The sequence below is a fragment of the Pinus tabuliformis genome, chromosome 3_2, assembly GCF_031772625.1.
Source record: "Pinus tabuliformis cultivar Carrire ecotype Pingquan chromosome 3_2, CPIR1, whole genome shotgun sequence".
NCBI lineage: Eukaryota > Viridiplantae > Streptophyta > Pinopsida > Pinales > Pinaceae > Pinus > Pinus tabuliformis.
In genome coordinates, this window is record NC_142302.1 from 218,530,140 (window position 1) to 218,544,201 (window position 14,062).

At 38.0% G+C, this 14,062-nt stretch overlaps 1 protein-coding gene and 1 pseudogene across 4 annotated transcripts in view; one reads left to right on the forward strand and one right to left on the reverse strand.

Moving 5' to 3' along the window:
- The window catches only part of LOC149180513 (transcriptional corepressor SEUSS-like), a 90,892-nt gene that overhangs the window by 7,124 nt on the left and 69,706 nt on the right, over positions 1 to 14,062 (forward strand). The window lies entirely within an intron of this gene.
- On the reverse strand, positions 136 to 1,379 carry LOC149180514 (PTI1-like tyrosine-protein kinase At3g15890; annotated as a pseudogene).

Sequence of the window (14,062 nt, forward strand, 5' to 3'; positions counted from 1 at the left end):
CTTGAAAAATGAGAACTTCGTGTTTTTTGTTTTTTTGTAAGTTTAGCAACGGTTAGGCTACATCATCGTCATGTCCAAGAATAACACCCAAATAGTGCAGGGAATTGAACCGGTGACTTAACATCTAAGAGTGCCTTAACAGTGCACCTGATCACTGTCTATACAAGACCCTGTGGACAATGAGAACTTCTCTTCTACAACATACTTCTTTAATTCTTGCCGTCCAATAAACAACATGCTGGTTGGAGATTTCACCATGCAATAGTCACTGTTTTCATTTATAGCACAATTGTCAAGAGTACAAATATGTGCTACTGCTGAAGCGAATTCTGCTTTCAGCCCTGCATTTTCAGGCTTCATAAGAGTTTTTTCACCAGCACATCCTATATCAATCATTTGGGATTTACATTCCTCTTCTTTGTATTTTCCATGGAGCTTTGGATCAGCTAGTTGATCATATTTTCCTTCTAAAGTACCCAGTCAATAATCGTGTACTCCATCTTATCTATTGGTTCAAGCAATAGTATTCTAAAACCATAAACATCACAACTCCCAGAAACTCTTTCCCATGGAGCATATTCAGGGGCAAAATAATCTAGTGTGTGCTGCCCCTTCAGGAAGGAGTTTTGGAAACTCCAAAATCAGCAACTGGAGCTTTAAAGTCTATGTCTAAGTTTCTAACAGTACATTACTTGCCTTAATATCTGTGTGAAGTATATGAGGTGTTGTATGATAGTGAAGATAAGCAAGACTCTCTGCAGAACTGCTTGCGGCTCTAGGTCAGTCAAGAAAGCATTTAGATATACGACTCGGAAAAATCGACGCAATACACCTATTCGATTGGAATCAAATAAATTTTGTCCCTATTGTTACAAGCATACCATTCATGGAGAGATAAAAAAAAGAGATTAAACGTACTACCCATGGATAGGAATAAATCACAGATATAAAAAGAAATGGTATTTCAACAGCAACATGTTGACCATGGAGATATGAAGGTATTTAATCATAGAATATAAGGTGTTTTTAACATTTAGAACAGTATCCAAGCAAGCACAATAATTTTTAATGTCTGCCTTGACAAAAAATCTCTACCTCTGTTGCAAACTCTATTTCAGCTTTGGTACTCCATGCCTTAAATCCCTTGATATCAATTTGTGAACCAGCCCAAAGTTGACCCCAGTAACCACTGCCAAAACCACCTTTACCAAGTTTATCATCATAATTGAAATGGTTTGTAGCTACATGCAGCTCTTTCAAAGAGAACTCTCGAAGTGCTGCCTTTCTTTTCAACTGCTTCCCCTCTCTTACACATTTCAAGATGTTTCTCACAGCCATAATGTCTTATGCTCCCCTATTTTATAAGACTGCCATGAACTTTAGGAGAATCTATTGCTGCAATCACATTTTCTTTGTGGTCCTTGTCATCAATATTGGACCTGCTTTTGCCAAATGTTTGCCATATTTGTGCAATCCCTGTCTTGAGGGTACGACTTCAGTGTGACATGAGTTGGTCTGCTGGGTGTCGTCCTGACTCCTAACGAGTCGTTTTCTGAGTGTAGATTTGGGAACAAAATATATCTGGTTTTCAAAAACAATGATCTCAACTTCTATCTTGTACTTGTCATCATGGATGAGACTGTCCATCAAATTGCAGACAAACCTATTTTTGGAGTGCTCTACTAAGAGATGGGTTCTGAGTGCTCCAATCTCTCATGAGCATGCATATGTCAGTTCCAATGTCCTTTTTGAGTTCCATCTCATAGGCTTGTAAGCTGCTACTTGACAATCTGGGGCTTGTACCTTATGAGTTGTCATGCAATTTACCTTGTTTTGCCTAGGTATGACTTCCATTTGCTTGGCTGTTACAACTCGGGGGGCCACCATTGGTACTGTTTTAAGTTTTCATCTGATGTTATGGTTCCCATAGCATGATTTCCCTCAATAATAATTGGATTTGAATTATCTTCTACAGTCTGTTCCAACTCGTTATCAGCCTCAAATGCGTCTCTTGTATTATCATCAACAGTTTGCCAACCTGCAGCATCTCCATCCTCAAAACTATTTTGAGTTAATTCCATATCATATCATCCTACCTACCAACTACCAAAATTGTTTGTGGTCCAACCTTTGAAGTCATTCCACCTGCCCACATCACTTAAATAGCCCCATTTTGGAGACCTATAATATTCCAATCAAGGGTAAATCTGATTCTTCAGTATTCATACCTACTTTAGCCTTACACCCTCTTGAAGACCCTTGCTAGAAAATTGGCTCTGCACTTTTGGTCTTATTTACACATTTTGGCTCCAGTTCAATTTCTTTATCATCACTAGTTTGATCTTCTAAGGCCTTTTGTTGTTTCCTCAAATATCTCAGTTCTGAAGGTAGGTCTACTTAGGTTTTGGCTCCATTTCACAATCTTTCACAACATTTGACTCATTTTCTGTTTTCATACAATTCTCAAGTTGTGAGAAATTTTGACACACCTTATCATCAACTGATGATTCAACAATACTGGACTCTTCTGGTAGCTCTGTAAGAGAGGGCAGTCTAAAGACAATGTTTCCAATACAGTAATTATAATTCGGGTGTTCCATGTTTTTTCCTCAAGGAAAAATCGTAGTTTTCATAAATAAAATGAAAATTATATGCTGTAGATACCTGAAGGCACATCAAAAAGTTGAAAATACATAAGCAGGCATATAGGAATTGCTTGGAAGCACTGGCTTAAAAGCATGTAGTGTCATAAAATAAACTGAAAATGACTACTGATGAAAGCTGTCGCCGTAGTCCAAAACAATACAAAACTGTTTATTGAGGATATATAACTGAGAATATATGAAAAATCTGTCTATTCGGGTGTTCCATGTTACTCTGGTGAGGATCATGATTCATGAATTCAATAGCAGCATCAAATAGGAGATTTTCTATACTGGTATCACCTATCCCTCCTCCATCAGGTGGGTCCTCTTGAACACTGATATATGCTTGATAATCTCTGTCATTTGCTTTACATTTTCTACAAGTATTATCACTATTTATCAGCAAAATCCAGTTCAAACTCTATTGCTGAGACTGCTTGGGCTTGATCATCAATCAACAAACCATCCTACCTTATTACTTGTGTTTTTTCTCTCAATAATTTATTGTAATAAACAAGGTTCCTCCTCTTGATCCTTTTTGGGGAATTTTGCCACTACTGAGAAGCCATTTTTTACTGCAATCTCTCTGTTAAGAGAGCTTGAATTTCCTGTTTCATCCTCCTCCAGCTCATCCTCTGTTTTTGATTTACCCTCATTGATTTCATTTCCAGATAAGTTACTACCTCCACTTCTCTCAGGATGGCTATCGTTTTTAGTCCATTCCTTCTTCCCCATTGAGATACCCTAAGATTCACACTCATGGTTCTCATCAACCAAACACTGGAACTCAGCTTTACAGGCTGAATCCTATTTCTTTGATAAACTCTGTTAAGATTTATCGCCATTTCCAGACTTGTTTTGAGCCCCATCACTAGTGCAAGGCAAAGATTCTGATTTGCTCATACCACCAAATTCAAAAGATTGAGGTGGTTTATTCTTTTTAGGAGGGGATAACCATGACCAATCATTTGGGTGTGGCTTCGTCCATGCTGCAGCTTCTCTTGTTAGTTTCTTGTGAAACTCTTCACACTTTGGAAAAGATTCTGCCCAAACAAACCCTCCAGGCTGGCAGGAGAGCCAACTCTGATACCATTGTAATATCTTCAAGGAATTTTATTGCCCTAGTTCTTTTTTAGTCAAGGGTTTAACAGATTAACAATGCACATTTATCCATAATAGTAGATATACTCAATGATATAAAAGGTGTTCAACAACCACATAAGTTACTGTAATAATTGAGTTACAACAAGCCACAGATAAGTAATGTCAACTAGAATGCATTAGTTGTCAACCAATAATATAAAAACTTCAATAACTTATGCTAGTTCTGACCTAACAATCATTTGCAAAATTACAATGTAGTGGACGCTATATTCATTCCAAATAGAATTTTCAGCTTTGAGAATAGCTTTTGCCTCCCATATGCATTTTCATTCTCTATATAGTATTTACAATGTTCAAGAAGAAAACTTTTACAGTGTCTTGCTATGAAACCGGATTTGTCCTATAGACCCCACGAATACCGAATCCATCGTGTCCGACACGATTCTCTTCAGAGATTCGTGTCCAAAAACCATGACACGTCGTGTCCTATTTTGACACGTGAATCCGACTGCGTGTCATGATTTTGGCAGCATGTCCTGTTTTCAAGGACTCGTTAGGCGGCAAAAGTGACCTGCGCATGTATGAAAAGGCCGCATTTGGTCGTTACAGCCACACATATTTTCATTTGGCAATCGTTTTGGCCGCTTAATGATCAAGTCTAGGCCCTAGTATTGATATGCTATTCATGGTAATGTTAAAATTCTCAAAGTAAAAGTGACATGTTCCTTAATCTTCATTTTCATCATTTTACTTCAGTTTTTAACATTACCATGAAATGACTCGGGATGTTTGAGAGTGGTTCCGGCCTCATTGGATTTCATATGGAGAAAGTAGAATTTTAGGATTTTAGGATTGGGGGATTGCAATGTTTCCATTGAATTTTGTCATGTATTAGGGTATGGAACTCGTATTTAATCAAGAGCACCAATCCCTCTATGTACTTTGATGTTAATGACATTGGTTGTCGAACTCCTGTATCATGACCCTCCTAAAAATGTACGCATCACTCAAACAAAATCTTGACTTGACATGTTATTCTTGTTCTATCTTATGTTAATGCTTAAAGGGTGATATTAATGACAAAGCTCCCTATACAGATACAGAGGTAATGACAAAGATACCTCTGGATATTAATGCTTGGAGGGTGATATTAATGACAAAGATCCTGATTTTCCAACAAGACTAAAAAATTAGACATTTCTCGTGGTGGCGAGAGGGCCAAGCATAACAAATAGATAATAGATTGACATGTATTTGAATTTTGTATGTACTATGCATGCTAATAGCTATAGATGAAGATCTATATTTGAAATCAATAAATTTGTATCATTAATTAAAATTTGTGTAAGAAATATCTAATTTTTAATATATATATATTTATAAATAAATAAATATATATATATATATATATATATATATATATATATTTTAAAAAATATATATATATTTATATATATATATATTTTAATAAAATAATATATAACGAATCCTATGTGTCCTGTTCCGGGGGGTCAACGTGTCCGAATCCAACACCACGAATCCCGAATCCTACAAATCTCGAATCCCCGTGTCAGGTGACTTAGGTGTCTTGCCATCATCTTAAAAAGATACCAAAAGTATAGATGTACTTTGTCTTATCTTCTAGCATTGATTTTTATCCAAATCTACATATAAGGAAAATAAGAATTATATCTAGGACTTGTGTGCATAAATAATTGTGTGCATAAATAAATAGAAGTGCCCCCTTACTATGAAATTGATGCCATTCAGGTTCCCTGATCCAACTCTCTTTGAGATATGGAAAGTTCATTTGCTATCATGTTCTTGTCTCTATATATGTGTAAAAATGATATTTGTGAGAAAGTTGGTAATAATGATTGAACTTCATTAAGCAGGGGATGTAAAGTAAAGTTTCCCAATGTTATTTCCTTGAACATCCACTATATAACAAGAAGCAAATCCCTGTATATTTGAACATGTGAAACTCGTGATTCTAGGGCCACTGTCAAAACTAGTTTGAGGGACATCAACACAAGGGACGAAGTAACCTATTGATCCCATAGGGTATAGCCCTTGATAAAGGGGAAAACCCAAAAATACCAATGTTTGGGCAAGTTTTGGGGCAACAAAAAAAGCCCAAAGTTGGGGTTTGGTGTGAACCTTGCTCAATTAATTAAAAGAGAGCTTACGAGTTTGTGAGAGAGCCTTGATTGTGGGGCGCACAAATTGTGTCCTAGGAAATAGGAGGCACAAGTGCATTAGGATTTAGGAGATGGTTGTGCGCAAGAAAGAGGAGCTGGCATCCTAAAGAATAGGAGGCTGAAGTGTGCTAAGAAATAGGGCACAAATGAGTTAATAGGGCCTAGAGTGTGCTAGGAAATAGGAGATCAAGGCAAGGAATAAGGGGCTCAAGTGCGCCGGGAAACAGGAGCAAAATTGAAGAGGGATGATAGGGTTTGCAGAACAAGTCAAGGAGGCAACAAAGGAAGAATTGTGTGCAAGAATCGAGATCAAGGCCAACCGAGATCAGTTGATCAACAGAGAATTGTGTGAGAAGAAAAACACTTTCTCAAGAGAGACAAATTGCTTTGTAATAGATTCAATTGCTCCAAGAATAGTCAATAAAATAGTCACATCAAACAAGTAGTTTTTCCCTGTTGGGTTTCCAGAGAAAAATAAGTGTGTCAATTTGTGTGAAGTGTTTTTATTTTGTTGCTTATAAGTTGTTGAGAGGCTTTGTATCTTGGTGAAAGTTAACTAGTTTCAATTTTGAGCTATTCATCTAAGTAATTGTAGAGTTTCCTGGAAATCTAACATGGTATCAGAGCAAAAATCAACATAAAGACCACACCAAATTGATCAGTTAATGAAGAGCGTAGATCAATCAGGAAGAGGAAGAGCAAAGTTTGAAGAGCAGAGCTGAGCAAATAATTGAATATCCAAAGAATATGCTAGTGCTAGAGTTTGAAGAGCAGAGCAATTCTTTGGATAACAATATGGCATTCCTGGGACTAAGGTCAAACCACAATTTAGAGGGAGCCTCAAATTTCTGTTGATGGAAGGAGCAGATATCAGTGGTGTTGGAAGATGATGGGGTGATAGAGTTTGTGAAGCAACAAATAATTCCACCTACGGATACCTAATAGTTGGCTCAACATAACGAGAATGACACCAAGGCAAGGATGATCATTCTTGAAGGGATCAAAGACCATATTATCCCTCATCTCCTTGAGAAGAAGACAACATGTGAGATGTTTAAAACCATCTTAGATTTGTATCAGGGTTAGAGTGATGCTAGGAAGCTTGCTCTCAAGGAGAAGTTTAGAAGTATCTGGATGAGCAAAGGAGAGCCCATCATCATATATCTTTCAAAGTTCACTCAGGTTCGGGATGAGCTAGGTGGTGTGGGCGAGACAATAGCAGAAAAAGACCTTATGAGTCTTGTGCTTCTGTGACTCCATAAGTCTTGGTATGGTTTCCAGGATGCAATAAGTGATAGAGAGAATATTCTTAGTTGGGAAGGGTTATGGAGTGACTGCGTTCAAGAAGAACTAGAGAGGATCATGTAGCTGCATTAGCTGAGGTAGATGTGTTTTCTGCGCAATTCGATAAAGGTTTCTCATTGATAGCTTGCATGGCAACCTCAACAGACAAGTAGTGTATGGTATATCAATTTAGGAGCATCCTTCCACATGATTGGGAATAAGAAGTATTTCAGTTACCTAAAGGAGGAGTACATGCAGTTTCAGATTATGTTAGGAGATTGGCTTACGCGACTTGGGAAGTTGGTATTGTCAATTATGAGTCATGTAGCTCTCTCCATCTCAAAGATGTCTCCTATCTTCCAGGCCTGAAGAAGAATCTTGTTTCTGTCGCTACCCTAGAGGGTTATGATGTCATCTTCAACAAACGTAAGACTTACCTTAGGCACTTAGCTTCTGGATGTAAGAAGCAGATAAGTGTGAGGTATAAGAATCTATACTTGCTACAAGCTGAGACATGAACAACCTTGAGCAACAAGGCGGAAAGTGTGCAAAGTAGCGACATGAGCGTTGAGGTGAGTAGGGCTTTGAGGGAGAGTCCTTATGGCGAGAGTAGGTTTGAGCTCCCAAAAAGTAATTTCAACCAATATCGCAGTTTGAGTCTCAACTAGTTGGCAAGTGGGCCGACCAGCAGGATGATGAGGAGAAGAGACCAGGGCGAGTGGAGGCAGCCACTTAGTTAGAGACTCCCAATATAGGGAGAGTTTGAGCTAGGTGGGCAAACGAGTTGTTTGAGGGGGATCAGGGGAGAGTTGGACCTCCTAGTATCACATTCAAGTAGAGTAAGCAACCGTAAAGTTACACAAGGTACATGGAACTTATGACTGAGGTGATAGACTTAGATCATAGGAGCATGTTGGCACTTATGACTGAAGTGATAGACTCAGATCATAGGAGCATGCTGGCACTTATAACTGAGGTGATAGACTTAGATCATAGGAGCATGTTGGCACTTACGACTGAGGTGATAGACTCAGATCATACGAGCATGGTTGGAAGGAACAAGTCTTTAGATCAGATTTCGTAGCATGAAGGAGAGAAGACTTCTAGTTCAGAGGGAGTAGTTGCAGCAGTAGATAACGTGGTCGTTTTGAAGAAAAATCCAGGTGGATGAGGTTCTTCCAGAAGTACCTCCTTGCTAAGAGGGAGTGTTGAAAATGTCGCGAGCAAGGTCTTTTGGCTTGCGCATTAGCTAGTGAAGACCTTGAAGTGTTCTTCTATCAATATGAGTGCAATCTCACAAGTTAGACTTCAGTTAGTGGGTTATTTCCAGTTTAATGGAATAATCATCAAGCTAGCATGCGTAGAGTTGGAGCTTCAGTTAAAGAGGAGTCTTCATCAGTTTGACTACAAAACGGGGTGGTAGTTACAAGTTCAGTTTGAGCGAGTTAGCCTCCATAGTTGTTTGGAGAGAGAACGGGTTGAGAGCTCCAACGTTGATTGGAGAAAGGACGAGAAGAACTCTTAGTCAAGTTGTCTACACCATTTCCAGCGGCTTCCTATACTCAAACCAGAGATGTCTAGCCCTTTACTTGCAAGAGGTCGTTAGACTTTGTACCCACATTCTTTAGTGTCCTCGTCAGTTGGATCTTGTTTAGAGGATTACATCCTCCATTATAGTGCTTCCATTACCAGGGGCTCCAAAGGACAGGTTGATGATAACATTGTTTCTAGCTCTAGATTAGTGTGGACTATGTTGAGAAATCAATAGGGCTACAAAAGAGGTGATTTCTGTTAGACTTGATAATTGCTTGTGATGTTCTTTTACTTTTCTTGATTATTATCTTCTTCTTTTCTTATTATTATGTTGTTCTTATCATCAAACAACTACTAAAGCATGAAGATCAATACACAAGGACACAAGATGTAGGCTGTTGGATAGGGCTAAAATCTCTCCTCTAGAGAGGAAAACCCACAAATCTCCTCTTCTTATAGATTCTTCAAATGACAAATTCCAAGACATCTAGACCAAGACCAATACCCTTCCAAGACCAATACTCTTCCACAACTTTGACCCCAACTTCAAAATTTCAGCGCCCATTGTAGGTCTGAAATTTTTGGCCTCCTACAACTAGCTGTAGCTTCGCGTGTGTGGGAGATTTAGAGCTTCTAAAGCTTCCTCCTTCCTTCACTTGGACAACCTCTTCTTCTATGCCTTATGAGAGATCAAAGTGACTAATCTTCTTCCAACTTCGACCCTTTCCTTGCTACTTGAGAACTTTGGCCTTGATGCTGCAAAAACCCTAGCTTGCCTTCACACGTGTGAGGGAGAGAGAGTACAAAAAACCCAAAAACTTAGTCTTCTTTCTTCCTTCGCTTGCTTTATTCTTCTTGTCGTTCACTTGAATGATGAGTGAATGAGTGAGTCCATAGGAGGTTGAATGCTCTCTTATATATAGGCTTCCAAGGGGGACGACATGCCCTAATTAGGTCAACTTCTTCTCTGCTAGGCCGACTTGGTCTCGGAGGGTTATTTTTGACATTTTGACTCAAAAATAATTCTTTTGACATGTTATAAAATGCCCAATGGGGTCTTTTACATATGATACTGACTGTTTAATTTCTTGACTCAATGACGAAACCTAGAAGCACTCAATGGGTGCTTTGACCTAAAATAAAATGACATTGAGCATGAAACCCATGCTACAAAAAATATTAATAATTTCTTTTTCATTTTACAATATACATGAATCAAGAGTGCATATGAAGACCGAACCTAGTTACATGTTTCAATAGACTAGAGTGACCACTCCTCCCTAGAGACATTAATGATGTCACCAAATATATCCCTTACTAACAAGTAGATCAAATCACCTAGATATCAGTAGCGAGTTACATCAGCCAGGAAACCATGTAGGAAAGGGTCCAAAGTTCAAACCTCCCCCTAAGTCTTCTTTAGGGCATATTCCTATCTTAAGTTTTCTTCATTCGACCTTGGATGTTAGGGGAGGTAGATTTGGTGTATCATGATCCATCCCATGCATCTCTTCCCTTTGCACGTCTTCCCCTTGTTGCGACTGCATGTAATTGCATTCGAGGGTTTTCTAATGTTTTTGCATATAGACTTCTAGTTTCTACTTTACTTCACGTTCTTTATATAAGAAACTTCTTAGTACTCCTACAGTGTGTTGACATTGTTGTACTCAATAGTTCGATTGGCCTACTTTTGTGGTCACTTGTTGGACATTAATATAATTATATTATCTTATCTTCTTTAGTAATATAGAGATTGTTAAATAAAAGTATGTATGAACATACGTATGTATAAAACAAATATAAATATATAAATATTTATATATACTTAGTATGAGCTTAAGTAGATAAAATAAATATATATAATAATAATAATGATATTTAGTGCAGTATAATTAATAATTATGAAAGGATATATCCCAAAGGGGTTTACATGTGGCGCATTTATATGTATGTATGTATGTATTCTAGTTTACATTGTTTGGCGAAAATGCCATAATCATTAGGGTACAAGGTGTTGAAATTTGAATGCAAGATGAATTTCTTCTCATGGTAATTACTTGTGAGTGTTTATGTTTGTATTTTTTTATTTAGTTTTACTTCATTCATTAAATCACCGAGCAATTACACATACAATTTGCAAAAAGATATGCGACACAAGAAATTACGTTCTAAGCCATGGCAAAACCCACAAGGGGAAAACCCGTCAAACCTTTCCTTATAGATCATTCATCAACAGGGGAAATCCAAGTCAAACAATCCAATAATCCAAATGCCAAGTCAACCCTCCAACAAATCTGAACATGGAGTATCATCACATAGAAGGTGCCACAAGAACCCCCAATTGTCATAGAGTTGTAGCTACAGGAATCTTGAATCGTCATAGAGATATAGTGTTAGGTAGCCACAAACTGTCATGGAGATTTAGCCTTAGGTAGCTTCGAATTGTCACAAATATCTAGCTTCTGGTAACCAGAATTGTCACGAAGATGTAGTCACAATAGTTGGGATTCATGAAAGATATGTTGCCATAGATAACTCGCTTTATGTGCTTCGGACTTCATGCCACAGACTTGAAATTTCCTTCCTCAGAAAATTCCCGAATTGGATGCCAAATGGTGGAGGATCTATGCCAATATATAGCTGTTCTTTGGGCAGGCCGACTTGACTATGTGGAGGGCCGACTTAGCAACATGGAGGAACAAATGATGCTTACAAACATTAAATTCTTTTTCTTTTCATAAGGTCATGAAGAACATGCCCTTCGAATTCTTTGTTTGGCCAAAAATAAATCATGAAGAACATGCTTGATAAGTACAATAATTATGAAGACCAAACTTAGTTACTATTTTAACACTAGAATAATACGCTTTTGAACACTAAAAGTTCAACAACTTGTGTGAATTGACTTTGGGAGGGGAGGATAATAATCATTCCTCCCAAGCACCCAAGCTAGACCCGATGGATAACACATTAACTTCGGATCTATAGTGAACCTTTTTCTAGATTTAAAAAAAACTCGAGAAAAGGTTTGTACCTCAAGGGATTTGATTCCTCTCAATGCACGATAGATAGATTTGGAGTTGCGATAGATCTTGTTTAAAACATTTCAATGGCATGTTTATCAGTATGACATAGATGTGTAAATGCTTTTGTGTTAAACATGGAGTGGACATGTGGCATGTATATATATATACAGAGAGAGAGATCCATTATAACTCCAGATCTATAATGTGTCAAGAGGGATCGAGTCTCTAGGGTGAAGATCATTTTATGTTAAAATTGGCAACTAGGGCCAAATTCCACCTTGGGACAACTCATTTGATTGAGATGATGATTGCATTAATTTTGTGTCCTAAGTGTCCTGTTCCGGGGGGTCTATGTGCCCTATGTCATACACTTGAATTTGCGCTTCTTGTGTGTCTCGTGTCCCCATGTCAGGTGACTTAGGTTGGCAGAGTAAGTGCCTAAGGTTTGTAGCCATTGGACACGTAGGACTACATCCACTCTTGCAAGTGGTATGTTGTAAAATGGGGGTTATAAATTGTAGTCCTGAATCTGCAATGTAGCCTTATGGCATTTCCATTGTCCTTCAATTTTCTTTCCATCTGCTGTCATCACTTTCATATTAAGCATTGGATATGTGAAAATATTTAGTGTTTTTGCAAGATTTGTATCCACAAAATTGTGAGTGCTTCCTGTATTTATTTGAACCATTACATTGTTCCTTTTGATATGCCCTTTTAACATTAAAGTCTGGGGCTGGGTTATTCCTGTCATGGCTGATAGCAATACTTGCTGAACATTTTCATTGTCTGAATCCAGGGAAATTTATTGAGAATCCTCAACTTCTTCTATGTTTGGTTCTTCACTATCTGAATAATTTGTTGCTTCACATTTATATAAGTTCTTGGTATCATTTCCCCTTAAACATTTGTGTCTGGGGTCTCATTTTCCGCCACAACGTTTGCATTTACTTTCTTTTATTCTTTGCATCTCCAGATTAGATTTTCCTCCTCGTAGATGTAGTGGAAGGTATTTTTATTCTCTATGTTAAAAGTTTGGGGAATCTTGTCTGGAATATACTCTTTCAACTTTTGGCAGTGGTATTTTTTTGAATTTCTTTTCTGTAGCTTTTGCTTTTCGTATCACATCTTCCATATATGTAATGTCATGGAGCTTAAGTTCATTCTGGGGTTTAAGTCCAGTGATGTATATGATTGAATAAGGTGTTTTTATGATAATTCGGGTACTAGTGTAGCTAATGTTTCCCGTTCTTTAGTATACTTGTCCATCTTTGTTGTAGTCTAGTGAGTTCTGTGAAGAACTCTTCGTACTTGATACCCTAGAATCACTTAAAGAAATCGTCTCTGAATTTAACGACTAGTTACATATGCTGACTTCTTCTACCACATGAACCAGTCATATGCTGTGCCTTAAGCTGCATGGATGCATGCTTGATTTTTTGATCGTCATTGTCAATTTTGTGAATCTCAAAATACTTCTGCCGTATTGAAGCATGCTACACCGTGTTTCTCATTATTGTCAAATTTCGACAACTCGAGCTTTGCTCTTCGTTGGTATGTGACATTCGGTTGATTGTATGAGGGAATTTGGTTTGAAATTATCATATCTTGAAGATTCAATATACTGTTTTGTAGATCTGGTATGGTAGATGAATGCGGAGATTTGAGAATGTGATGTGAATTTGATGGATTTGACATATTCAAAGAGTCTTGTTGTTGAGCTGCTGTGTTATTCTTTGATTGAAGGATCTGGCCCAACATGCTCATCACTTGATTGTGATTATTATGATCAGCCAAGTTTCGTAGGTGTGCACGGTTCTTCTGAATTTCACTATAATTTTGCTTGAGCTGATTCTATGAACTCTTGTGTTTTTCTTGTAGCTTCAGAACTTTCTCTTCAGTCTGCCTGAATCTCCTCTTAAAATCATCCAATTTTTTACTAAATTTGTTCATTGTCATAGTTTGAGTAACTGGTGGCGTGTTTTGTTCCAGTTTGACTTGCTTCCTTAAGGTCACGGCCAAGTCAGATACCAAATCGGTGTATGGGACCCCGGTGTTTGTGGGACAAGGGGCCCACTTCCGTGCAGCGATTTGACTGCTAAGTCTACAAAGGCATACATACTCTACCACCCTCTGGTTTTGAACCTGTGACGTCTTAGGAGGAAACACATGCTCTTAACCATTAGGCTCACTCATCTGAGGACTTGAGTAAGATCCTGTAGTCCATTCTGAGGATCCCGCTTTATCCTGTAGTCCATACTGAGGATCCCAC